We start from the raw sequence: 27,032 nt of genomic DNA on the forward strand, positions 1-27,032 counted from the left end.
AATAGTTCGTATGGGCTGAAACCTTTTAGAGAATTTCTTGGCATGTTGTTAAGACTAGTCTGGACACTTATTAAATGTTTGACCCACCCAGCGCCTGAACCTAATACCTTCGCTGTTATAGATTTCTTTATGTCACTGTTTTTTCTTTCTACCACACTGTTCCCTTCCGGGGTATGACGGACAAGAATACCGCAACCCAATTCCCATGCTGGCCATGGCCTCCTTATAGGCTCGAGAGCTGAAAGCAGGACCCTGGTCAGAATGGAACGTGGTAATTGCGTATGTGCCGATAAAGACTCGCAAATCTTTTATAACCGTTCTAGCGTCAGCCGAGTGCTGGGGGCCTCATTTTTTAAGTGCTTTTCGTCTTAACTATTAATAGGACGCAGGATGGGGTGTAGGCAGCGTTACGCTCTTTCTGACTGGTAGCCGGTAGCATGGTTCCTTACTGCGATCCCTAATGCAGTTTTCACAGTTGTTTGCATATATTTGGTGTTCTACACTCATTCCCGGCCACCAGTATACTGATTGTAATTCAGTCAGTGATTCCTTGATCTCTCTGTGCCTAAGACCCAGACCCATATGTGCGTCTACTATTAAAAATATTCTCCTGTTCCTGTTTGGAATTACTCTGTCCCCCACTCCAGGGATTCGAGCAAAAGGAACGGAGTTTGCATCGATTATGTATGCATAATTGAGTGGATAGTTTACGGGTAGTACTGCACAGTCGCCTTTTACAGTCGTTTTTACTGCCAGCATGGTTTCCCCGTCTATGTACTTATCTGTACGCTTTTTTGTGGCTACGGAAGCCGGTTTAGTTGCTTCCGCTGTGGCTGTATTAGCCAATGAATTCCCTGCAACGTGAACGCCATCACGTTGAAGACTCTGTGCGTGAATCACGTGAGTCTTTTGTAGTTCTTTGTGTAAAAGAGCTACCTCGTTCCAGAGCAATTTATGCTTTATTGTGGCACCTGTGTCATCTTTGTAGTCGTTTTTGATCCAACTCTGCAGTTTATTGTTGTAAGAGTTGACGCAAAAATGAGAATCGCACACTATAAGTGTCGGGAATTCACGTTCTGCATTTTCGAGCGCCATCTTTAAAGATCTGATTTCAGTTCTTTGAACCGAACAGTTTCTTACAGATTCAGTTTTTGTTACTTTCGGTCTGAATTTACCGCACAGCCAATGACCTTTAATGATCGCACATGCTGCATCGTAGGATTTTCTCTCTACGTTGAAATGCTGTACAAAGCTATCTGTATAGATTATACAGGCATATTGTGGGAGAGGCAGAATTTCGATTGGCAGAGGATATTCTTCTTCATACTCTAAATCATTCAGTTCTTCAAATTGCGGGGCGAAATAGTATTTCACGTCTTCCGCTCCTAGAGAATCTATGCACTGTATCCATTTCGGGTCCAGTGACACTGTAGGCAGGTTTACTGGGCTGAATAGCGCCTCGAAGGCGGATTCCGCTGTAAGGATATTAATCCGTTTGCCGTGTGCTAGTTCTCGTTCATTTGCTAATGCGATTTGCACTGCTTTCACAGTTCTTTCTGTGGGACTGAATGCTTTTTCTGCTTGTGTGTACAAGTGAGATTTAATTGAAATTGGCACCTTTTCTCCCTCATTAGAGGTCAGGTACGTGAATCCGCATCTTCCTAGGATGACTCGGATTACAAGATCGATCGTGTTGTCACGTGTATCTAATTTAGTTTTTGCTAACATGTCTGTTTGCAGTGATCCCAAAATTTCTGTGTGTTTTTGAGTCCAATTGATTTGTTTAAAATCAGGTTTAATTAGTTCGTAGAGAGGTTTAACCCTCTCTGCGTAATTTAGTATGTAAGTTCTTCCGAAATTCAGAAAACCTAGTATGGATTGTAAATTCTTCAGCGTTTTTGGAGCTTGGAGTATAGCGCACTTCTCTAAGAAGTTGTCCGCTAGGATTTTCCCTTCACTTGATAATTTGTACCCTAAAAACAGTACTGTCAGATGGGCAATTCGAGACTTTTTAAAGTTGAATTTGTAACCCTCTGCTGCGAACCCAAGTATAATGGTGTTCGCTCTTTTCAAGTGAGTATCCAAGTCGTCATCTGTGAGATAAATATCATCTACGTAAGATAATGCTTCATCATCATAGATTTGTAGTAACTCTGTTACCCTAGCTGAGAATAGTCCTGGGCTGTTCTTGAACCCCTGTGGGAGTCGACAGAATTTTTTCTGCGACCCAAATGCAGAGAAAGCGGTCAAATATCTGCTTTCTGGTGCAATGTTTTGACAAAAGAAGCCATTAGAAATGTCTAATGTTGTTTTATATTTTTTCCTAACTATGTTATTCATTAGGGCTGCACTATGCGAGTTTTGTATTGCAAAAGTTTTGCAACATGTATTAAGGTGTCTGTAGTCCAAAACTAGACGATATGAATTGTCTGGCTTGGAGACAGGAAACAAAGGATTGTTCATTTGGGAGGTGCATGTTTCAATCACCCCCTGGTACTCAAGTTGATCTAAGATCTCCCTGACTTGTTTTTTAGCTTCTTGCTTTATGGGATACTGCCGTTGGGCAGTTGGTTCACTTTTTAATTGGATTTTTTGAGCTGTGAATCCTCATCCCATCCTACATGATTTTTATATAATGCAGGTGCCTGGGCCACTGCCCATTTCCTTGCATATGTATATTTTTTGTGAATCGGTATGTGATTCGAGAAGGCAGGCATAATTACTTCTTCGCCACGAGGGCACTCCCTGACAAACTCTGGGGGCCAATCTTTTTCAGCTAACAGAATATCATAGCCTTTTGAGAGCTTATCCCAAAATAGACCCTTAATTTTCCTAGTCTTATCACCCTCTATACGCAATGTTATTTCATATATTTTATGGGGCTCGCTAAGTCTGGCGTCGGCAGTTTCAACCTGAATGTATTCATTCGTGTCCACTGTCTCCAGATGACTCATCAAGATCTTGCGCGCTATACTGATTTCTGCTGCACTGTCCAACATTGTCAATGCCCACTCCCCGTTTTTCAACTGTGTCCTCAGTATTCTCGGCATGGTTGATTACTCTAATACTGGCTACCTTCTTTTTCTGAAATTGAGATTTCTTATTTTGAGCAGGTTCCTTGTCTTTGGACTTGGTGTGCTCTCCTGGGTCTGACCGTCCTCTTCTTTCCGAATTCTGTGGAAGAGATCGAGAGGGACGTGTATCAATACTTTGATATCTATCAGGTTTTTTTCAGATTATCCCTATTTCTAAGGTTATATCTTTTCTCAGAGGGCTCCCTCTGGGGAGACTGGCGTTCTTGAGTCGGAGTTCTTTCCCTCCGTCGAGGAGACCTTCCTCTGGACTGGAAAACTTTTTCCTTGGGAGTGGATTGTTTATTTCCATCCCAGCTCTTTTTAGGAGTGTTTGAATTATTTTTAATAAATCATTTTTCTAACTCTCTATAAGCTTTAGTTAATTCTCCTATGTTAACTAAGAGATCTTCTTTTGACATTTCTGCAATGTCAGGATGTGGTGTGTAGCTGGCTAGAACCGGCCACGTTGCTCCTGGTCTACCTAGTGGACCGAGCCTAGTAATGTGATCAGTGTGTTTTAGGGCGCCATTAAACCAGAGCAGGTGCTCTTGAAATTTAAGTGGAATTTCAATCTCCTCGAAAGGAGCGTACTCTTCCGGAGGTTTCTCTATTTTGTAATAGTGAAACTCTTTTGTTCTAGCGTTTACAGCTGGAAAGTTAATCCATGAATAGAATACCTCTGTCTGCCGATACTCGTGAGCCTCTATCACGAAAATTACTGTACCACCTTGTGGTGTCAGTCCGTTCTCTATAAGTTTTAACGTTATAGATTTTCTTAAGTGGACCGGGATGATAATAGCATCCGGGTCTGCCTGTAGGAGACTCGAGTCCTCCTCTATTAGTATGGAAGCCAGCCTAGCTGCTTCCCTTTCTTCTTCACTGTCTGACATTTAAAAAATGCAGGCTTTGCAGAGTAGGTCTCCAAGGAGACAAAGATTAGATGCACAATATTTTGGAACACTGTATCCTTCAACGTTGAATAAACCAGAGCTTTACATAGGAATCTCTTCCTACTAAGGTCGGGCGGATTTTAACCTTTCACCCACTCCAGACGTCTATTGGAGTATTTATGGGAGAAAGGGGTCTGTGAAATATGCACGACTGAGTTACTCTAACTGCCTTGCGTTAGTTTATCGCCTTACCAAACGTTTGGGCGCCATGTAGTGTAGTTCCTAGTTTCCCACTAGGCCCTGCGCATTGGAATAACATAAACAGTAGTATCGACGTGGAACTGCGGATACTCCAGGCCTCCACTGACTATGCTAAACTTAATTGGGTTGTGTTACCAACTAGCTCAGAGGTCACTGGAAACTTTCTTCTCTGCATAGGAAGTGATCAGCTTCCTTGGCACAGACAAGAAGGGATTCAGCTTTCCAACAACCGTGCAACATGACAACTTTGCTCCTCAGATCAAGAGTCAATCTCTAGGGTCGTGTGAAACAATAGACATGTATTTCACTCAGTCAGTCTAGTGCAGTTTACTTTCATGAGATGTAGAGAATAGAGAGACGGGCGTTTGTCAATAAAGGGTTAACATTTATTGAACAGTCTTTCTTCTCGTACAAGAGAAATGTATTGCCACAATTGCAATGATTGTTATTATAAAAAGTACGTACAGTAAGATAAGTATTGCGAAATAGAACTGTAAAAGCATTGATATGGTTTCTTAGCCATACAATGGTTTAAAAGTAATAAAACATATATACAGTCATATATACATTAGGCTAACATACTCAACTGGTGCTTCTAACTAAGCCTATCCCAGTGTGCCTGACCTAAGCCTAACACATGAAAGGGGAGTAAGTAAGTAGCTTTAAGTTAAGTTGGTTTTGCCAAGGTTTGTTTCAAGAATTCTCGTCTAAGGGTTTAGTCAACACCATACCTCTGAATAGAATGATGGAGGATTGGTATCTCCTTCAGAGGTCTCTCTCGATATCCCAGTCACCCGCGAGGGTAAACCGGAAACGCCGTGGCTGGATTTCTCTGCACGAGAAAGGCAGCGGCTGCTCTTCAGCGCGTCGAGGAAGGAGGGGGGACAGCGTCCGCGGGCAGCTGGAATCTGCTGGATGTCTTCGCAGAGGGACGGCTGTTCAGCTCCTTATGCGTACTGCACCATAGTTTGCGCTTTAGCGGCGATAATGGTATCAGCAGCTTCACCACCACAGGATAGCAGGCTGCAGCGACAGAGTGCTAGATTTACCAACACGGGGTCGTGCAGGCAGCTGGCTTCAGTAGCTCGTACAACAGGCATTGCTTAAGGCAACGTTGGTAATATTTATACCTGACAGGTGCCGGGTTTGACGCAAGTTTGCTGGACACAAGACGTCAATTAAAGATGTCACTAGGAAGTGATAGTTATCAGTTGCTCATTAGAGTTCCATTACTAATCAAAACATAGCAAGCGGGGATTTCCAGGTTTGCTGAGTTTTTATCTTGTTGAAGAACTCGGAGTGTTATCTAGGAATATCAGATAGTGAATACTGCTCTGTCATTGCACTAATTGGTCGCAAAGGAAGTGGCAGAGGGAACTATGCTGGAATGTGGCTCTGTTCGTGTGAGGCCAGAGATGACTTTTCAGAAAATCGCACTTGAACGGTTATGCCAATATAGGGAATAAATGGATTTATAGCCGAATAGGGGCATAAGGTCACAGTATCGATCAGGAACCTAGATAAACACGCAACACCCACTCCACGGGTTAATGTCCATCAAAATTACTAAAACTAAAGCAATTAGATGCATGTGTAACATTGCCCACCCCAAAATACATAAATGCATTCGAATTAGGCGTACTTGTAATACATGAATTTAGGTACTGTACGTTTTTTAAAACATAGAAATCATTCAATTACAATTCAATTACACATGAAGTATCTCTGACAGAAGAAAAGGCGAGATAAATCATCACATAAAAATGCATTGTAATAACATGTGTGCTAGAGGCTGGTGTAATGTTGTTATGTCTCTAGATGTGTTTAGAAATAGAAGTGGGAAGCTTCTGTTCTCTAAGAATAGTTTTTACGTTAAGCAAAGAATTGTTCGTGCCAAAAAAGGTCAATATTAGAAAAATTGTCCAATTCAAAGAATTATTGCTTGAACGGGGAAAAATAGATTTCCACAGCTCTTGGCAGTTTTTGTTGATCAAAACTGAAGGCCGAATTCAGAGTTCATGGAAACGCTGTGTGTCGGAAAGCTTCTCAAAAGTTATTGTTTCTGTACGGGTGAGAACATCGTATCAGACAGGCTCTCAAAGAATTGGTCTACAAATTCAGGTGATAGTTCAACCAAATTAGATAGCGCTGTAACTTGGCAGGTGTGAGAATGATTGCTGTCATCGAAGGCAGGACCAGCAATGCTCACAGAACGTTGTACCTGGATGATGTTGCTTTTGTCACTCGCTCCACTGTTACCACTTGGCTGTAGTACAGGAGTCTCCACGAATGCCGTCATCAGGATTGGTAGCCGCTGGGGACAACACAATGCGTGAGCCGTCATTGGACTGAGCAAAGTATCGACGTCCATTGGTACTGCTGATGGAAGTGAAAGACAGATGTCCAACACGCATTCATCGCCGCAAAGCATACACCGTAGCACAGGTAAAATGCAATTTTGCCATATCGGTCTGAATGAAAGGAACCAGGTCATGTTTAGATCTCTCAGCCTGGCCAATCCAAGGACGTTAGTTATCCTGTCCCGGTAGCGCATTGCTAGGATTGTCTCTTCCATTCCCATGGGAGCTATGTCTGAGCCGAGGCTTGCCATAACGTAGCAGGAGGGTCAAAAATAGAATCCCTGCGACGAGTCCCAAAAATAATGGTATGCCGCCAAAAATGGAGTGCACAAAATTAGGAAAGATTCCCAAAATTGCCTGGAAGGGTGTTAGCAGTCCCGTAAAGACTGTCTTAAATATGCCTGGGATGCTTGTTGCACTAGACATGTTAAGGAGTTGGCTGAACATTTCTACGAAATGCACGGGGCAATTTGTTGATAAAAGGTCATGAACTTCAGTAGCTGTCCTTGCAACTAGAAGATCATACGTCTCTTTAGATGACGTTATAGGCACTGTTGTCTGTAAAAGTACAGATTTTATTTTGCTTAATGTATCAATTCGTATAGAATAGAGATTCAGACGAGGCCAGATGGGAGTCACTATGTCTGGAGGCCCACTCGGAAACAATGCTTGCATACAGCATTTGACCATGGATGTTACTTCTACTAGATAACTTTTCCCTGGCACGAGGCCACAACATCTGTGATCCGTTCTAAGAATGTAACTCCCGTTCGCGAGTTGCATAAAGAAGGGCTCTATCTGAGTTGCAGGTGTGACTAGCTGGTGGCATGAAAGGTTGTTAGAATTTCCATCACATGCTCCGTGTAAATTAATACCCTGACACAAAAGTATACCGCTTAGTGAATGTTTACAGTTCTCACCACTAAGAAATACATTTTTGTCGCTGTCACTATAGCAAGAATGAGTGTATGGTAATTTCCATTCAGATTTTACATATCCTTTACCCAATTATTCATACTGGCCAGCAGGTATGTACTCAAGGCACTTTTTAAATCGGAAAGTTGTTATCGGAATTGTGATAATTCCGTGTATTATCCATTCAATGACAGGACTCTCTGACATTGTCAATGGTAATCTCTCGAGTTTTTCGATGCTCAGGATTGTATAGTCTGCTCCTTTCTGTGCCAAACTGATCTGTTTATCAGTAAGGTTAAAACTGGAAAATAATGACGTTGTGTTGATTAAACGCCAAGGCACATAGCCTGAACGAAGATTTTGCAGCGTCCAGCCTAATTCTATAATAGAGCGTAATTGAGACTGGCCATGTTGTAACATTAGCAAATCTCTGTCTATCACATCAAAGGCAGAGGATACAATATTGTCCAAAGAATATATTCTGGAAGACAGAGTCGTTAACCCATTGTCTACTACAGAAAGTGATTTCTCCAAATTAATACGATCAATTTCTCGTATTTTTTCAGCAGTTTCAATTTGCTTTACTTTCCAAGCCTCGTTGTAAGCAGCATAGATACTGGTCGCTATGAAACGCTTTTGACGCTGTTTGCGTGGTCCAAGAATGAAATCGAGCAAATCAGCACCATCTTTTAGTAAAGACAAGTGTTGCTTAATTTCAGCCAGTGTGGATGTAGTTAGCCATTCAAGGCAGAGCTTCCCTACACTGTATGTTGTTATAATCCCTGGATGTTGTCTCTGGGAGTATCTAGGGTCTAATCTGGTCATTTTTAACCCCTGTGTTTTATTCAGGAATCTATCTTGACAGCTAGTTGTGTCTGTAGGCCAGATTAACCACTTTTTCCAATCAGGGTGTGTTCTGTTGAAATGTGAAATTTGTGACACGTCTAACACAATATCTGTGGTTGCATTTTCAGGTATTGGCTTTGGTATAGACGGTGTTTTAAGGTCTTTGTTCTTAGCTAGGCCAAGACAAGATGTTTGGTGTATTGTGTCATTTAAAAATAACATTTGTTCTGGTATCATGCAGGTTCTAAATAGTGCTTCAATGCCTTGCACCTGCCAATCTTTTGTACCCCAAATTGTTTTCGTTTCAATATTATTTTTCCAATAATCAAAACCAAATGTCATCATTTTGTCATAAAATGCTTCTGAATATATCAATTTAGAATTTGTCAGCATTGTTTTCATTCCTGTTTTATCTAACAGTTTGTAATAAAACGTTTCTGCATCACTGGTGTTAAACCCTGAGAAGTATTTGAATTTCTCAAAAAATTCTTTAGAACTGCTTTTAGTTGGTGTAGAACAATGTTCCCATTGATTATACATAAAAACATTTCTAGGCTGTGCAGATTTATGCAAATAATGATCCCCATAATGGGTGTAACAGAATAACTGCTCATAACTAGATGAACCTTGTAAATAATCATGATCTGTGAATCTAGCTGACATTACTAAATCAGACATCATGTCATTAATACTGTTAAAGTCCCAATCATCAGAGAATGTACTAGGTGTCACAAAGTCACTTAAGGAAACCTTTAGTTGATGAGGATACTTCAGGATTTCGACCGGACCATATATCTCATAGTCTGTTTTCTCCCATACTACCCCACCAGGTATTGGAATTGCTGTGACGTTTACTGTTGACAGTTCTCTTTTCTTCACGTGGGATGATCTGTGTGGTTTCAGGACTAGGTTGATGTTCTGACTTGCTGTGTCCATTGTAATATATTTTCCCTCAATGAATTTTCCCAAACACAGTACCATGATGAGCCAAAGCAAGAGGAAAAAAACACCTAGACCGAACCAGAACTCTAGCCAAGGGGAAATAAGGTAGATTTCCTTCAGTTGATGAAAGAGTTCCGTTGCTTTTTCTTTAAAAGACTTTTTTGTTTCTGGCATCACTTCGGGGTCGTTTTGATCTTCAGAGAAGTTGTCGAAGTTGATGAAATAACCAGAGGCAGTTCTGTCAATTGATGGGATTGTTCTTTCCATCTGTCTCTCTGTAGCACTTTCTGATGCTACATCATTGTAGACTGGTGTTGTTTCTTGACGAACTGTTTCAATCTGTGTTTCAAGAGGCACAAGTTCCATGGCATTATTGCATAGTCCTTCATTGTGCACTGCAGGCTGATCGAATGTGATTAGTCTTTCAGTTTGAACCTCTTGGATTGTTGCAAGTTTGGGTATTCTGTTGTTTCTTGGGAGTCCACTGGGCCTACTGTTGATTATAGGCCACATGCTTGTGGTTTTACCAGATCGATAGACACGACTCTGTTCTCCTTTTTACCAGCAAGGGGCGGTAGCACAACTGATCTTGTTCCGGTGACTGCTAAGACAGGTACTGCTTTTCTGTAAGAAGGCCCAAATTCCTTCTTAACCGCAATCTTTTCTCTGACTAGATCCCCAATCTTTGGAATCCAGACAGGCCTTGCTAGGGCTGTTGCGGGTGGTGCCTCGTCAGTGGTACTTGGCTGTTGCTTTAACTTTATGTTGCTTAATGATTTTCTTGTTTCATTCAGTTCCTGTAAAACAGCCAAACGATCCTTTACATCAAAGTGCGTTGTTTCTTCTTGTACCACTGTCATCTGACTATCGAGGTCCTGAACTCGCATTCTAATTCCGAACAATAGTTCGTATGGGCTGAAACCTTTTAGAGAATTTCTTGGCATGTTGTTAAGACTAGTCTGGACACTTATTAAATGTTTGACCCACCCAGCGCCTGAACCTAATACCTTCGCTGTTATAGATTGCTTTATGTCACTGTTTTTTCTTTCTACCACACTGTTCCCTTCCGGGGTATGACGGACAAGAATACCGCAACCCAATTCCCATGCTGGCCATGGCCTCCTTATAGGCTCGAGAGCTGAAAGCAGGACCCTGGTCAGAATGGAACGTGGTAATTGCGTATGTGCCCATAAAGACTCGCAAATCTTTTATAACCGTTCTAGCGTCAGCCGAGTGCTGGGGGCCTCATTTTTTAAGTGCTTTTCGTCTTAACTATTAATAGGACGCAGGATGGGGTGTAGGCAGCGTTACGCTCTTTCTGACTGGTAGCCGGTAGCATGGTTCCTTACTGCGATCCCTATTGCAGTTTTCACAGTTGTTTGCATATATTTGGTGTTCTACACTCATTCCCGGCCACCAGTATACTGATTGTAATTCAGTCAGTGATTCCTTGATCTCTCTGTGCCTAAGACCCAGACCCATATGTGCGTCTACTATTAAAAATATTCTCCTGTTCCTGTTTGGAATTACTCTGTCCCCCACTCCAGGGATTCGAGCAAAAGGAACGGAGTTTGCATCGATTATGTATGCATAATTGAGTGGATAGTTTACGGGTAGTACTGCACAGTCGCCTTTTACAGTCGTTTTTACTGCCAGCATGGTTTCCCCGTCTATGTACTTATCTGTACGCTTTTTTGTGGCTACGGAAGCCGGTTTAGTTGCTTCCGCTGTGGCTGTATTAGCCAATGAATTCCCTGCAACGTGAACGCCATCACGTTGAAGACTCTGTGCGTGAATCACGTGAGTCTTTTGTAGTTCTTTGTGTAAAAGAGCTACCTTGTTCCAGAGCAATTTATGCTTTATTGTGGCACCTGTGTCATCTTTGTAGTCGTTTTTGATCCAACTCTGCAGTTTATTGTTGTAAGAGATGACGGAAAAATGAGAATCGCACTCTATAAGTGTCGGGAATTCACGTTCTGCATTTTCGAGCGCCATCTTTAAAGATCTGATTTCAGTTCTTTGAACCGAACAGTTTCTTACAGATTCAGTTTTTGTTACTTTCGGTCTGAATTTACCGCACAGCCAATGACCTTTAATGATCGCACATGCTGCATCGTAGGATTTTCTCTCTACGTTGAAATGCTGTACAAAGCTATCTGTATAGATTATACAGGCATATTGTGGGAGAGGCAGAATTTCGATTGGCAGAGGATATTCTTCTTCATACTCTAAATCATTCAGTTCTTCAAATTGCGGGGCGAAATAGTATTTCACGTCTTCCGCTCCTAGAGAATCTATGCACTGTATCCATTTCGGGTCCAGTGACACTGTAGGCAGGTTTACTGGGCTGAATAGCGCCTCGAAGGCGGATTCCGCTGTAAGGATATTAATCCGTGTGCCGTGTGCTAGTTCTCGTTCATTTGCTAATGCGATTTGCACTGCTTTCACAGTTCTTTCTGTGGGACTGAATGCTTTTTCTGCTTGTGTGTACAAGTGAGATTTAATTGAAATTGGTACCTTTTCTCCCTCATTAGAGGTCAGGTACGTGAATCCGCATCTTCCTAGGATGACTCGGATTACAAGATCGATCGTGTTGTCACGTGTATCTAATTTAGTTTTTGCTAACATGTCTGTTTGCAGTGATCCCAAAATTTCTGTGTGTTTTTGAGTCCAATTGATTTGTTTAAAATCAGGTTTAATTAGTTCGTAGAGAGGTTTAACCCTCTCTGTGTAATTTAGTATGTAAGTTCTTCCGAAATTCAGAAAACCTAGTATGGATTGTAAATTCTTCAGCGTTTTTGGAGCTTGGAGTACAGCGCACTTCTCTAAGAAGTTGTCCGCTAGGCTTTTCCCTTCACTTGATAATTCGTACCCTAAAAACAGTACTGTCAGATGGGCAATTCGAGACTTTTTAAAGTTGAATTTGTAACCCTCTGCTGCGAACCCAAGTATAATGGTGTTCACTCTTTTCAAGTGAGTATCCAAGTCGTCATCTGTGAGATAAATATCATCTACGTAAGATAATGCTTCATCATCATAGATTTGTAGTAACTCTGTTACCCTAGCTGAGAATAGTCCTGGGCTGTTCTTGAACCCCTGTGGGAGTCGACAGAATTTTTTCTGCGACCCAAATGCAGAGAAAGCGGTCAAATATCTGCTTTCTGGTGCAATGTTTTGACAAAAGAAGCCATTAGAAATGTCTAATGTCGTTTTATATTTTTTCCTAACTATGTTATTCATTAGGGCTGCACTATGCGAGTTTTGTATTGCAAAAGTTTTGCAACATGTATTAAGGTGTCTGTAGTCCAAAACTAGACGATATGAATTGTCTGGCTTGGAGACAGGAAACAAAGGATTGTTCATTTGGGAGGTGCATGTTTCAATCACCCCCTGGTACTCAAGTTGATCTAAGATCTCCCTGACTTGTTTTTTAGCTTCTTGCTTTATGGGATACTGCCGTTGGGCAGTTGGTTCACTTTTTAATTGGATTTTTTGAGCTGTGAATCCTCATCCCATCCTACATGATTTTTATATAATGCAGGTGCCTGGGCCACTGCCCATTTCCTTGCATAGGTATATTTTTTGTGAATCGGTATGTGATTCGAGAAGGCAGGCATAATTACTTCTTCGCCACGAGGGCACTCCCTGACAAACTCTGGGGGCCAATCTTTTTCAGCTAACAGAATATCATAGCCTTTTGAGAGCTTATCCCAAAATAGACCCTTAATTTTCCTAGTCTTATCACCCTCTATACGCAATGTTATTTCGTATATTTTATGGGGCTCGCTAAGTCTGGCGTCGGCAGTTTCAACCTGAATGTATTCATTTGTGTCCACTGTCTCCAGATGACTCATCAAGATCTTGCGCGCTATACTGATTTCTGCTGCACTGTCCAACATTGTCAATGCCCACTCCCCGTTTTTCAACTGTGTCCTCAGTATTCTCGGCATGGTTGATTACTCTAATACTGGCTACCTTCTTTTTCTGAAATTGAGATTTCTTATTTTGAGCAGGTTCCTTGTCTTTGGACTTGGTGTGCTCTCCTGGGTCTGACCGTCCTCTTCTTTCCGAATTCTGTGGAAGAGATCGAGAGGGACGTGTATCAATACTTTGATATCTATCAGGTTTTTTTCAGATTATCCCTATTTCTAAGGTTATATATTTTCTCAGAGGGCTCCCTCTGGGGAGACTGGCGTTCTTGAGTCGGAGTTCTTTCCCTCCGTCGAGGAGACCTTCCTCTGGACTGGAAAACTTTTTCCTTGGGAGTGGATTGTTTATTTCCATCCCAGCTCTTTTTTAGGAGTGTTTGAATTATTTTTAATAACTCATTTTTCTAACTCTCTATAAGCTTTAGTTAATTCTCCTATGTTAACTAAGAGATCTTCTTTTGACATTTCTGCAATGTCAGGATGTGGTGTGTAGCTGGCTAGAACCGGCCACGTTGCTCCTGGTCTACCTAGTGGACCGAGCCTAGTAATGTGATCAGTGTGTTTTAGGGCGCCATTAAACCAGAGCAGGTGCTCTTGAAATTTAAGTGGAATTTCAATCTCCTCGAAAGGAGCGTACTCTTCCGGAGGTTTCTCTATTTTGTAATAGTGAAACTCTTTTGTTCTAGCGTTTACAGCTGGAAAGTTAATCCATGAATAGAATACCTCTGTCTGCCGATACTCGTGAGCCTCTATCACGAAAATTACTGTACCACCTTGTGGTGTCAGTCCGTTCTCTATAAGTTTTAACGTTATAGATTTTCTTAAGTGGACCGGGATGATAATAGCATCCGGGTCTGCCTGTAGGAGACTCGAGTCCTCCTCTATTAGTATGGAAGCCAGCCTAGCTGCTTCCCTTTCTTCTTCACTGTCTGACATTTAAAAAATGCAGGCTTTGCAGAGTAGGTCTCCAAGGAGACAAAGATTAGATGCACAATATTTTGGAACACTGTATCCTTCAACGTTGAATAAACCAGAGCTTTACATAGGAATCTCTTCCTACTAAGGTCGGGCGGATTTTAACCTTTCACCCACTCCAGACGTCTATTGGAGTATTTACGGGAGAAAGGGGTCTGTGAAATATGCACGACTGAGTTACTCTAACTGCCTTGCGTTAGTTTATCGCCTTACCAAACGTTTGGGCGCCATGTAGTGTAGTTCCTAGTTTCCCACTAGGCCCTGCGCATTGGAATAACATAAACAGTAGTATCGACGTGGAACTGCGGATATTCCAGGCCTCCACTGACTATGCTAAACTTAATTGGGTTGTGTTACCAACTAGCTCAGAGGTCACTGGAAACTTTCTTCTCTGCATAGGAAGTGATCAGCTTCCTTGGCACAGACAAGAAGGGATTCAGCTTTCCAACAACCGTGCAACATGACAACTTTGCTCCTCAGATCAAGAGTCAATCTCTAGGGTCGTGTGAAACAATAGACATGTATTTCACTCAGTCAGTCTAGTGCAGTTTACTTTCATGAGATGTAGAGAATAGAGAGACGGGCGTTTGTCAATAAAGGGTTAACATTTATTGAACAGTCTTTCTTCTCGTACAAGCGAAATGTATTGCCACAATTGCAATGATTGTTATTATAAAAAGTACGTACAGTAAGATAAGTATTGCGAAATAGAACTGTAAAAGCATTGATATGGTTTCTTAGCCATACAATGGTTTAAAAGTAATAAAACATATATACAGTCATATATACATTAGGCTAACATACTCAACTGGTGCTTCTAACTAAGCCTACCCCAGTGTGCCTGACCTAAGCCTAACACGTGAAAGGGGAGTAAGTAAGTAGCTTTAAGTTAAGTTGGTTTTGCCAAGGTTTGTTTCAAGAATTCTCGTCTAAAGGTTTAGTCAACACCATACCTCTGAATAGAATGATGGAGGATTGGTATCTCCTTCAGGGGTCTCTCTCGATATCCTAGTCACCCGCGAGGGTAAACCGGAAACGCCGTGGCTGGATTTCTCTGCACGAGAAAGGCAGCGGCTGCTCTTCAGCGCGTCGAGGAAGGAGGGGGGACAGCGTCCGCGGGCAGCTGGAATCTGCTGGATGTCTTCGCAGAGGGACGGCTGTTCAGCTCCTTAAGCGTACTGCACCATAGTTCGCGCTTTAGCGGCGATAATGGTATCAGCAGCTTCACCACCACAGGATAGCAGGCTGCAGCGACAGAGTGCTAGATTTACCAACACGGGGTCGTGCAGGCAGCTGGCTTCAGTAGCTCGTACAACAGGCATTGCTTAAGGCAACGTTGGTAATATTTATACCTGACAGGTGCCGGGTTTGACGCAAGTTTGCTGGACATAAGACGTCAATTAAAGATGTCACTAGGAAGTGATAGTTATCAGTTGCTCATTAGAGTTCCATTACTAATCAAAACATAGCAAGCGGGGATTTCCAGGTTTGCTGAGTTTTTATCTTGTTGAAGAACTCGGAGTGTTATCTAGGAATATCAGATAGTGACTACTGCTCTGTCATTGCACTAATTGGTCGCAAAGGAAGTGGCAGAGGGAACTATGCTGGAATGTGGCTCTGTTCGTGTGAGGCCAGAGATGACTTTTCAGAAAATCGCACTTGAACGGTTATGCCAATATAGGGAATAAATGGATTTATAGCTGAATAGGGGCATAAGGTCACAGTATCGATCAGGAACCTAGATAAACACGCAACAAAGGAGTCACAGAGAGCCTGCGATGGAGTGGGGGCTATATCTGTGAGCTTCCCGGCCAGATGTTTTACTACTTCAAACAGCTGTTTGCTGGAGTTTTTGGCTGAGTCGGTTTGATTTTCAAAATACTTTTTCTTGGTCTCTAGAATCATTTTGTTATAGGTTAGTTGTGTTTCCTTATAGCATGTTTTGCTAGCTAGATCATAGGACCTTCGCCAGTGTCTTTCCTGTCTGCGACATTCTTGCTTTTGCCTTCTAAGTTCTTCTGTGAACCATGGGGAGGATGGCACCTTTCTATTCCTAGAGATAGTCTTAAGTGGGACCAATAAGTTCATTGCGTTATTTATCCAATCTATAAACTGTTTAGCAGCTAGATTTGGATCCATGGATATAGTAGACGGACTTGATCAATAAATCAGTAAGGGCTACATTGTCTATATCCTTCCAGACCCTGAAAGGTTCCTGAGAAGAATAAGTTGGTTTAGTTGGAGGCATAATGAGAGTTGGAAGGGCACAGAGAATGACTGAATGATAGGACCAAGTGAGCGGTAAAATATCCAAAATGGTTAGGCCTTGTATGTTGGTAAAAATGCCATCCAACGTGTGGCCGGCTTCGTGTGTCGGGGCATTAACCAGTTGAACTAACCCCAAGCTTTCCAAATCTCCATTTAGTGCTTGGGAGTCAGCATCATCCTGTTTTTCTAAGTGAAAATTCAGGTCACCCAATACAATGAAAGAGTCCTCCGCCACCAAAGATTCAATAAGCGAATGAAAATTAGCCAGGAATGTGGATCGAGAGCCTGGCGGTCTCTACATAAGGACCCCCTTAAGATTATATGAAGGTGTGACATTAATAGAGAATTGAAATGCTTCACAACATTTGGACAGAATCGGAAATATTCTAACAGAGAAATGATTCTGTGTAACAACCGCTATACCTCCCCCTTTTTTTCCCTGTCTGTCGAGTCGATGAACTGTATATCCCAAAGGTATAGCAACCGCCAGATCAGGGTCGGATTCAGCATCCATCCATGTTTCAGTTATAAATAACATGTCAATTTTTTTATCTAGTATTAAATCATGAATTTCCTGTCTGTGTTTGCCCAGAGATCTAACATTAGTAAGTGCAATGATTATTCTACTAGTATTGTTATTATTACAGGAAATGGCGCGCACTTTGCCGTTGGTAAATGGCAGAGATGAGGTACAGCTGGGACAGGTAGAGATAGCCGATTGAGCAATATGCTCAGGATTATAACGTGGGCAGCTACTACATGGAGTTATCCTTAGATGTAAAAGATCCCTGCCAGAATAATGCCTCTGGTCGAAGTTGCCGTTTCGGCCAGGGGTCATGGCCCTTGGCCCGGTCCCGGCGTGGACGGGCGCAGACGGGCTTGCCTTTGGCGCGCCCGCTGCGCCTGCCCGCTGCGCGGACGGGATGACTTCGTCTTTAAATCCAGTATGGAGGAGGGCAGGATGTGGCCAGCAACTCGACCGCCACCCTTTCCCTCACCCAGTATGGCGGCTGTGAGCACTTCTAGCCCCTGCGTCAGCACGTAGTCTGCTGCGCCGTGGGTAGCGATGTCAACAAGCTAAAGTTTTTAAGATAATGACTATTTCAGTAATGATGCCGCAAAGTAAATTCAAATACACACGTTTTAAAAATCGTTCCGCCTCAGAGGTAAGCTAAATAGTATTCAATCAGCACGCTTGTGCTTAGGGGCGTTTAAATACCTTGGGAGGGCGGGATGTGGCCAGCAACTCGACCGCCACCCTTTCCCTCACCCAGTATGGTGGCTGTGAGCACTTCTAGCCCCTGCGTCAGCACGTAGTCTGCTGCGCCGTGGATAGCGATGTCAACAAGCTAAAGTTTTTAAGATAATGACTATTTCAGTTATGATGCCGCAAAGTAAATTCAAATACACACGTTTTAAAAATGCCTCAATTTAAATACAAATGCACACGTTTTAAAAATCGTTCCGCCTCCGGCTTCCGCCTCAGAGGTAAGCTTAATAGTATTCAATCAGCACGCTTGTGCTTAAGGGCGTTTAAATACCTTGGGAGGGCGGGATGTGGCCAGCAACTCGACCGCCACCCTTTCCCTCACTCAGTACGGCGGCTGTGAGCACTTCTAGCCCCTGCGTCAGCACGTAGTCTGCTGCGCCATGGGTAGCGATGTCAACAAGCTAAAGTTTTTAAGATAATGACTATTTCAGTAATGATGCCGCAAAGTAAATTCAAATACACAAGTTTTAAAAATGCCTCAAAGTAAATACAAATGCACACGTTTTAAAAATCGTTCCGCCTCAGAGGTAAGCTAAATAGTATGTTAGTCAGTGTTTTTATGTATGTATATATTTTATCTATTTTAAAGTATCATATGGCTAAGAAACCATATCAATGCTTTTACAGTATTATTTCATAATACTACTTTTACTGTACGCACTTTACTTTATGATAAGTATTGCAATTGTGGCAATTAATTTCTCTTGCATGAGAAAGAAGACTGCTCAATAAAATGACACCTTTTATTGAAAAGGCCCGTCTCTCTATTTCTCTGCACTCTGGTGAAACTAAGTATGCACGATTGACTGAGTGAAATAGCTGCCTAATGTTTTCACACGACTCTAGAGATACACTCTATTCTGAGGGAGCAAAGTTGTCATGTTTGTATGGTTGGCAGAAGCTAATCCCTTCTTGTCTAAATCCGGAGAGTTAACTCTTTCCTTAACATTCAAGAAAGTTTTGAGTGACCTCTGAGCTAGCTGGCAACACTAATTAAGGCTAATATAGTCAGTAGAGACCTAGTCGACCTCAGTCCTACGTCTACACTACTGTTTACATTATTCCAATGCGCAGAGCCTATTGGGAATATAGGAACTACACTACATGGCGCCCAACTTTTGGTAAGGCGATAATCTAACGCAAGACACTAGAGTAACTCAGTCGTGCTTTTTCACACAGAACTCTTTTTCTGTAAAAACTCCAAAAGACGTCTGGAGTGGGTGAAACGTTAATATCCGCCGGAACTTAGTAGGAAGAGATTCCTATGTATTAGTTTTTGGTTTAGTCAACGTTGAAGGATACAGTGTTCCAAAATATTGTGCACCTAATCTTTGTTTCCTTGAAACTTGATCTGCAACAAAACTTTCTGTCAGTAAAATAGGAGAAAGTGAAGATGAAAGGGAGCAAGCTAGAATAGCAGCTTAACTCATAGTGGATGACACAACCATCCAAGAGAATGACCCGAGTGCTATACTCATTCCGGTCAACGTAAGGAGAACTATAACTCTTAAACTTATAGAAAAAGGACTGACATCACGAGGTGGTACAGTCATATTCGTGGTAGAGGCCCATGAATATCGGCAGACAGAGTTATTCTATTCATGGATACACTTTCGAGCAGCAAACGCTGTAATAAAAGAATTCCACTCTTACAAAATAGAGGAACCTCCGGATATATACACTCCTTTCGAGGACGTTGAAATCCCACTAAATTACCAAGAGCACCTGCTCTGGTTTAATGGCGCCCAAAAACATAATAATCACATCACCAGGCATGGTCCACTAGGTAGACCAGGAGCCACGTGGCCGGTTCAAGCCAGCTACACACCACATCCAGACATTGATTAAATGTCAGACCGGGAAATTCTACTCAGCTAAAATTACTTATTAAAATACATAGACAATTGGTCCAATATGTCATGCGGACTTCAACAGTCCAACCGACAATTAATATTCCACAGCTGACCCCTCATCAGGGGAACACAAACAAAATTACACCACAGAACTATCAATCATGTCTTGGTAAAGTACCCACAAAACGGGAACAAATTCCATTCTGGTTAGCACAAAAAATTACTCAAATAGAGGCAGTATTTCCAGATACTACTCCTACTGAGAAACACAGAATTCTGATTATCTGTCTTCCAATTGGGATCGCACCACATGTGGAAGACTGTGACACTTGGGGCACAGTCTTTGCTTCAATATACACAAAAACACATGGTGTTCTGTCTATGGCGGTTATACCAGATGTACTAAGACAGAGTCAAAATGAATACGGTCCAGAACCTGCTTTAACTCTGAGTATGAAATTACTGAAAGACTTCAAGCAGGTCTCAGCTATATTATTAGCCAACATAAAAGGAGAAGCAGCATCTGTGGCGATCCGCCAGAAATTGAAGGAAACAGATATAGCAGACCAACCATTTGAACTTGCCAGTATCATAGAAAAATCCTATGAAGAACTAGGAAGAGATAGTTTGGGTGGGAAACCGGTTAAACCCCAACTAACTGAAAATCCTGAAAAAACCTTCATTAAAAATAATCTGAATACTCCAAAAAGGAGTTGGGATGGTAATAAACAGTCCACTCCCAGGGAAAAGCGATTCCAGTCCAGAGGAAGGTCTCCTCAATGGAAAGGAAAATCTCCAGACCGAGGAAACAAGTCTCCCCAAAGGGAGCCCTCTGAGAAAAGATACAACCTTAGAAATAGGGATAATTTGAAAAAACCTGATAGTTATCAAGATGTTGATACACGTCCCTCTCAATCTTTTCAAACTTCCTCACAGAAATCGGAAAGAAGAGGACGGTCAGAACACAGAGAAGAGCACGTCAAGTCCAAAGACAAAGAACCTGCTCATCAAAGTAATAAATCACAATTTCCCAGAAAGAAGGTAGCAAGTATTAAGATTAAACATGCCGAGGATTCTGAGGACACAACTGAAAAACGGAGAGTGAGCGCAGCAGAAGTGAGCATAGCTTGCAAGATCCTGATGAATCATCTGGAGACAGTGGACACAAATTAATACATTCAGGTGGAAACTGCAAACACACGAGTTAGTGTGCCCCATAAACTATATGAAATAACATTACGTTTAGAGGGGGATAAAACTAGGAAAATAAAAGGTCTCTTTTGGGAGAAACTTTCATAAGGGTATGACATCCTGTTAGCTGAAAAAGACTGGCCACCAAAGTTTGTCAGGGAGTGCCCTCATGGCAAATAAATGATTATGCCTGCCTTTTCTAATCATGTACCAATTCATAAAAAATATACAATTGGAAGAAAATGGGCAGTAGCCCATGCTCCTGCATTATATAAAAATCATGTAGGATGGGATGAGGATTCACCTCACCACAAAATCCAGTTATAAAACCAGCCCACTGCACAAAGGTAGTACCCAGTTAAACAAGAAGCTAAAAAGCAGGTCAAGGAGATTTTAGATCAACTTGAATATCAAGGGGTGATTGAAACATGCACCTCACAAATGAACAATCCTCTGTTTCCTGTCTCCAAGCAAGACGATTCATATCGTCTAGTTTTGGACTACAGACACCTTAACTTATTGTGTTTTTATCTAGGAACCTAAATCAATATTTCTATTTTATGCCCTTGTACGGTTATAATCAATAATATCCCTATAATGGCATAGTAATCATATCCATATCTAGCTGTAGCCCATGCAGTCACATTAAGCAAGGCTACTTCCCCGGACTCCTAGAAAGTTCTCTAAAACAAACCAAACCTCCAGCAACCTGGGAAATCCCTGTTTGCTTTTGTTTTGATTTCGTCCTAGAACTCCTGTGAAGCACTGTAAGAACGGCCAGTTCTTAGTGACATCTTTATTGACGTCTTATGTCCAACCTTACGTCAAACCCGGCATCTTTCAGGTATAAATATACCAACGTTGCCTTAAGCAAACACACAGTGGTGGTTTTGGAGCCGAGCAGCTATCTACTTGCCTGAGAGTCCAGCTGATGCGAGAGCCCACGGACGCTGCCCCTCCCTTTTGACGCACTGAGAGAGACGCTGTCTTTTCTCCTGCCGAGAAATCCAGCTCCGGTGTTCTCAGCTGCCTTCGCGGGCTGCTGGGATATTGAGTCCTGAAAGAGAGATATCAGACTTCCTGCATTCTATTACCCAGGTACGGAACTGACTAAACCCTTAAAGAGAATTCTTGAGTCAGATTCTTGGCAAAACCAACTTAACTTAAACTGCTACTTACTTACTCCTTCCCACGTATTAGGCTTAGGTCAGGTACACCGGGTTAGGCGTATTTAGAAGCACCAGTTGAGTACGTTAGTCAATGTATATATGTATGTATATATTTTATCCATTTTAAAGTATCTTATGGCTTAGAAACCATATCAATGCTTTTACAGTATTATTTCATAATACTCCTTTTACTGTACGCACTTTACTTTACATTAAGTATTGCAATTATGGCAATTCATTTCTCTTGCATGAGAAAGAAGACTGCTCAATAAATTCCACCTTTTTATTGAAAACGCCTGTCTCTCTTTTCTCTGCACTCTGGTGAAACTAAGTACGCACGATTGACTGAGTGAAATAGCTGTCTATTGTTTTCACACGACTCTAGAGATACACTCTTATTCTGAGGGAGCAAAGTTGTCATGTTATATGATTGTCAGAAGCTAATCCCCTCTTGTCTATCCAGGGAGGTTAAACTCCTCCTCGTTTATTCGAGAAAGTTTCTAGTGACCTCTGAGCTAGCTGGCAAACCTTAAGTCTAATATAGTCAGTAGAGACCTAGTCGACCTCAGTCTTACGTCTACACTGCTGAATATATTATTCCAATGCACAGAGCCTATTGGGAATATAGGAACTACACTACAAAGTCCTGTTGTAAAACATTTGCAGTACAAAACTCACGCAGTGCAGCACTAATGAATAACATTGTGCGCAAAAAAAATAAAATGACATTAGACATCTCTGATGGATTCTTCTGTCAAAACATTGCACCTGAAAGCAGGTATTTGACCGCTTTCTCAATAATGGGGTCACAAAAACACTTCTGTCGACTCCCACAGGGATTCAAGAATAGCCCAGGATTATTCTCAGCAAGGGTAACAGAGTTACTACAAATATATGATGATGAGGCATTATCCTATGTAGATGATATCTATCTCACAGATGATGACCTGGAGACTCACTTAAAAAGAGTGAACACCATACTACTTGGGTTCGCATCAGAGGGTTACAAATTCAACTTTAAAAAATCACAAATTGACCATCTAACTGTCCTGTTTTTAGGATATGAATTATCAAGTGAAGGCAAGAGCCTAGCTGACAATTTCTTAGAGAAATGTGCTGTACTCCAAGCACCAAAAACGCTGAAGAATTTACAATCAATACTAGGTTTCCTGAATTTCAGAAGAACATACATTCTAAATTATGCAGAGAGGGTTAAACCTCTCTATGAATTATTAAAACCAGTTTCAAACCAATCAATTGGACTCAGAAACACACAGAGATTTTGAGATCATTGCAAACAGACATGTTAGCTAAAACAAAATTACTAACTCGCGAAAACGTATGCAACCTTTTAATCCGAGTCATCCCAGGAAGATGCAAATTCACATACCTGACCTCTAATGAGGGAGAAACGGTACCTATAGCTTACAAATCACATTTGTACACTCAAGCTGAAATGAAATTCAGCTCTACAGAAAACATTCTGACTGCGGTTCAAACTGCTGTAGCAAAAGAAAGAGCCCTGGCCCTAGGCAAGAGAATAACTGTTTATACAGCAGAATCAGCCCTTGAGGCATTAACAAGTCCACGCAATCTGAATACAGAGGCATTAGATCCAAAATGGGTACAATGGGAAACTTCTCATGCTACGGAAGACGTGAAATACTATTTTGACCCGAAACTGAAAAAACGAAATAATCTAGAATATGAACAAGAATATCCTCTGCCAATCGAAATTCTGCCTCTCGAACAGTACACATGTGTAATCTATAAGGACAGATTTGCACAACACTACGATGTAGAGGAAAAATCCTACAATGCAGCGTACACGATTGTTAAAGGTCGCTGGCGCTCTGGTAAATTCAAACCGATGATTACCAAACCTGAATCACTCAGAAACTGTTCAGCTCAGCGAGCTGAAATAAGATCTTTAAAGATGGCGCTTGAAAATGCCGATCGTGAATTCCCGACACTAATAGTGTGCGATTCGCATTTCTGCGTCAAGTCTTACAATAGTGACATGCAGACATGGAGTAAAAACGGTTACAAAAATGACACAGGTGCCACAATAAAGCATAAAACGCTTTTGGGAACAAGTAGTTCTTTTAAAAAAAGAACTACAGAAGACTCACGTGATACACGCACTGAGTCATCAACGTGATGGCGTTCACGTTGCAGGGAATTCATTGGCTAACACAGCCACTTCGGAAGTGGTTCAACTGGCTTCCGTAGCCACTGAAAAGCGTTCAGAAAAACACATAGATGGGGAAACCATGCTGGCGGCAAAAGCCTCATTAAAAGGTGATTATGCAGCATTACCTCTCAACTATCCACTCAGTAATACATACATAATTGATGCAAACTCCGTTCCTTTTGCTCAAATCCCTAGAGTGGGGGATAGAGTAATTCCAAACACGAACCGGGGAGTTTTCTTGATTGAAAGCGCACACATGGGACTGGGTCCGAGGCACCAACAGATCTTGAAATCTCTAATAGAATTACAATCAGAGTACTGGTGGCCGGGAATGAGCGTGCAAATTTACAAATTTGCAATGGATTGTCCAGACTGCAACAGAGATCGCAGCTGTGAACCAGACCAGACTATTGCCAGGACATCTTTGTTAGAAAGCTTCAGGCTATCTATAATGCAGAAATCCAATCGGAGAAATGCGTCCCCATAATTATTAAGACAAAATTACTTAAAAATGTAGACCAGCGGCACTCGGCTGACGCCAGTACTATTATAAAAGATTTGCGAGTCTTTATCGGCATATACGCAATTGGCATGCTACATTCTGATCAGGGTCCTGCATTTAGCTCTCGAGCTTACAAAGAGGCCATGAACAGCATGGGCATTGCATTGCGGTACTCTTCTCTCTTCCATCCTGAGGGAAATGCGGTAGTGGAAAGAAAAAACCGGGACATAAAGCAATCTATAACGGCGAGAGTATTAGGTTCGGGTGATGGGTGGGTCAAACATTTAACAAGTGTCCAACATAGTCTTAATAATCTGCCAAGAAATTCTCTAAAAGATCTCACTCCATACGAACTATTGTTCGGTACTAGAATTCACATTCAGGATCTTGATTGTCACACTTCAGCGGTAGAAGATTGGCAAGTACAAGGCCTAGAAGCATTATTTAGGGCCTGCATGATCCCAGAACAAATGATATTCTTGAATGACACAATTCAACAAACAAACAAACTACTTGTCTTGGCCTAGCTAAGATAAAAGACCGTCCATTCCGAAACCCATAACTGATAGTGATAGCACTACATATGTGGAGATAGACATATCCAATATTTTACACCAAAACAGAACACATCCTGATTGGAAAAAGTGGTTGATCTGGCCAACAGACACAAATAACTGTCAAGATAGATTCCTGAACAAAACACAGGGGTTCAAAATGACCAGGCCAGACCCAAGATACTCCCAGAGACAACATCCATATATAGTTACAACATACAGTGTAGAGAAACTATGCCTTGAGTGGCTACAGAAATCCACACTGGCTGAAATTAAGCAACAATTGACTTTACTTAAAGACGGTGCTGACTTGCGTGATTTCATACTGGGACCACGCAAACAGCGTCAAAAATGTTTCATAGCGGCCGGTATATACGCTGCGTACTACGAAGATTGGAAAGTAATGCAATTTGAAACAGCAGAAAAAATACGAGAAATTGATCGTATAAATTTGGAAAAATCACTTTCTGTAGTAGACAATGGGTTAACGACTCTGTCCTCCAAAATATATTCATTGGACAGCATTGTATCATCTGCTATTGATATAATAGAGCAGGACTTACTAATGTTACAACATGGTCAGTCTCAATTACGTTCTATTGTACAGCTTGGTTGGACGTTGCAAAATCTGCATTCAGGCTACGTACCATGGCGTTTAATCAACACAACGTCATTATTCGGTATCTTTAACCTTACTGATAAACATATCAGTTTGGCACAAAAAGGAGCAGACTATACGATTCTGAGCATTGAAAAACTTGAGAGATTACCATTGACAATGTCAGAGAGACCTGTCATTGAATGGATAATACAACAAACTTCAACAAAGCCAACTGGTCATTTCGTATATGATCAGATATCTGCAAAGCCACGCAAGACAGGCAATGGGAGCTGGGGCAGTATATGCAGGAACTGAAAACTCTCGGAGCAAGTGTACAACTGAAATTCCCCGCCTCCCTTAGAATAATGTGGCGAAATAAAATGCACAACCTAGGGGGACCAAAAGAGGTAGAAAACCTTATTCAACTAATAAAAGATCAAATTGAAATCGATAAACTAAATAAGGAATAATGCAGTAATACAGGAGTTGAAGGAACCAACTCCTTGCACTAAAAACGGTAAGAAGGAACTAGGAAAGTTTTCAGGGACAAAGAAATATTTATAGTAGAACAAATATTGGGAAGCACCTACGCGGGGGAAGATGGCGGCCGGCTGAGACGCTCGGTCGCGAGCTCCGTCAAGACTCCAGGTGAAACGGTCTTGAAATGCTTCTCAATGCTAAACTAGCCGGAAAAGCATGATGTGTCTCTGGGCACTGCAGCAACATAATCAGTAAATCAGCAAAATCTCCGAACGTGCCCGCATTAACATTGAAACGAACAATTAGACGGAGCCCGTTACCTGATCGAGGTGGGCTGTGTAACCGAGGGCAAGTGTGAGCAGACTCGGCAGCGGCAGCAGCGGTGTACTTTTAAGCTCGTTGTTGTGTGTCCCTCGCTTGTGGCGGTTGCTGTTGCTGAGCTGCAACTTGTAGGCTGGTCGAGCTGAGTGAAAGGAGGTGCCGGTTCCACATGACGGGGTGGGTCACGGCTCTGGCACGGCAGAGCCCGGACCCGGCAATCAACTCCTCAGGCAGAGACGTATTGTGGGAGAGAGCTCGAGAGGCCGCCCAGAGCTGCAGGAGGAAACTCCTCAAGATCGGTTTTCTCTTCCGGGGTAAGAGCGGCGGCGGCAGCGGCAGGGAGTGCAACACTGCTGTGTGTGAAAGTGAATGTATAGAGGAGGCAGGAATTAGAGCAAAACACTCGGTGGGAGCATCAAAAGGCGATAACTACGAAG

Source organism: Lissotriton vulgaris, chromosome 8, assembly GCF_964263255.1.
Source record: "Lissotriton vulgaris chromosome 8, aLisVul1.2, whole genome shotgun sequence".
NCBI classification, from domain to species: Eukaryota; Metazoa; Chordata; class Amphibia; order Caudata; family Salamandridae; genus Lissotriton; species Lissotriton vulgaris.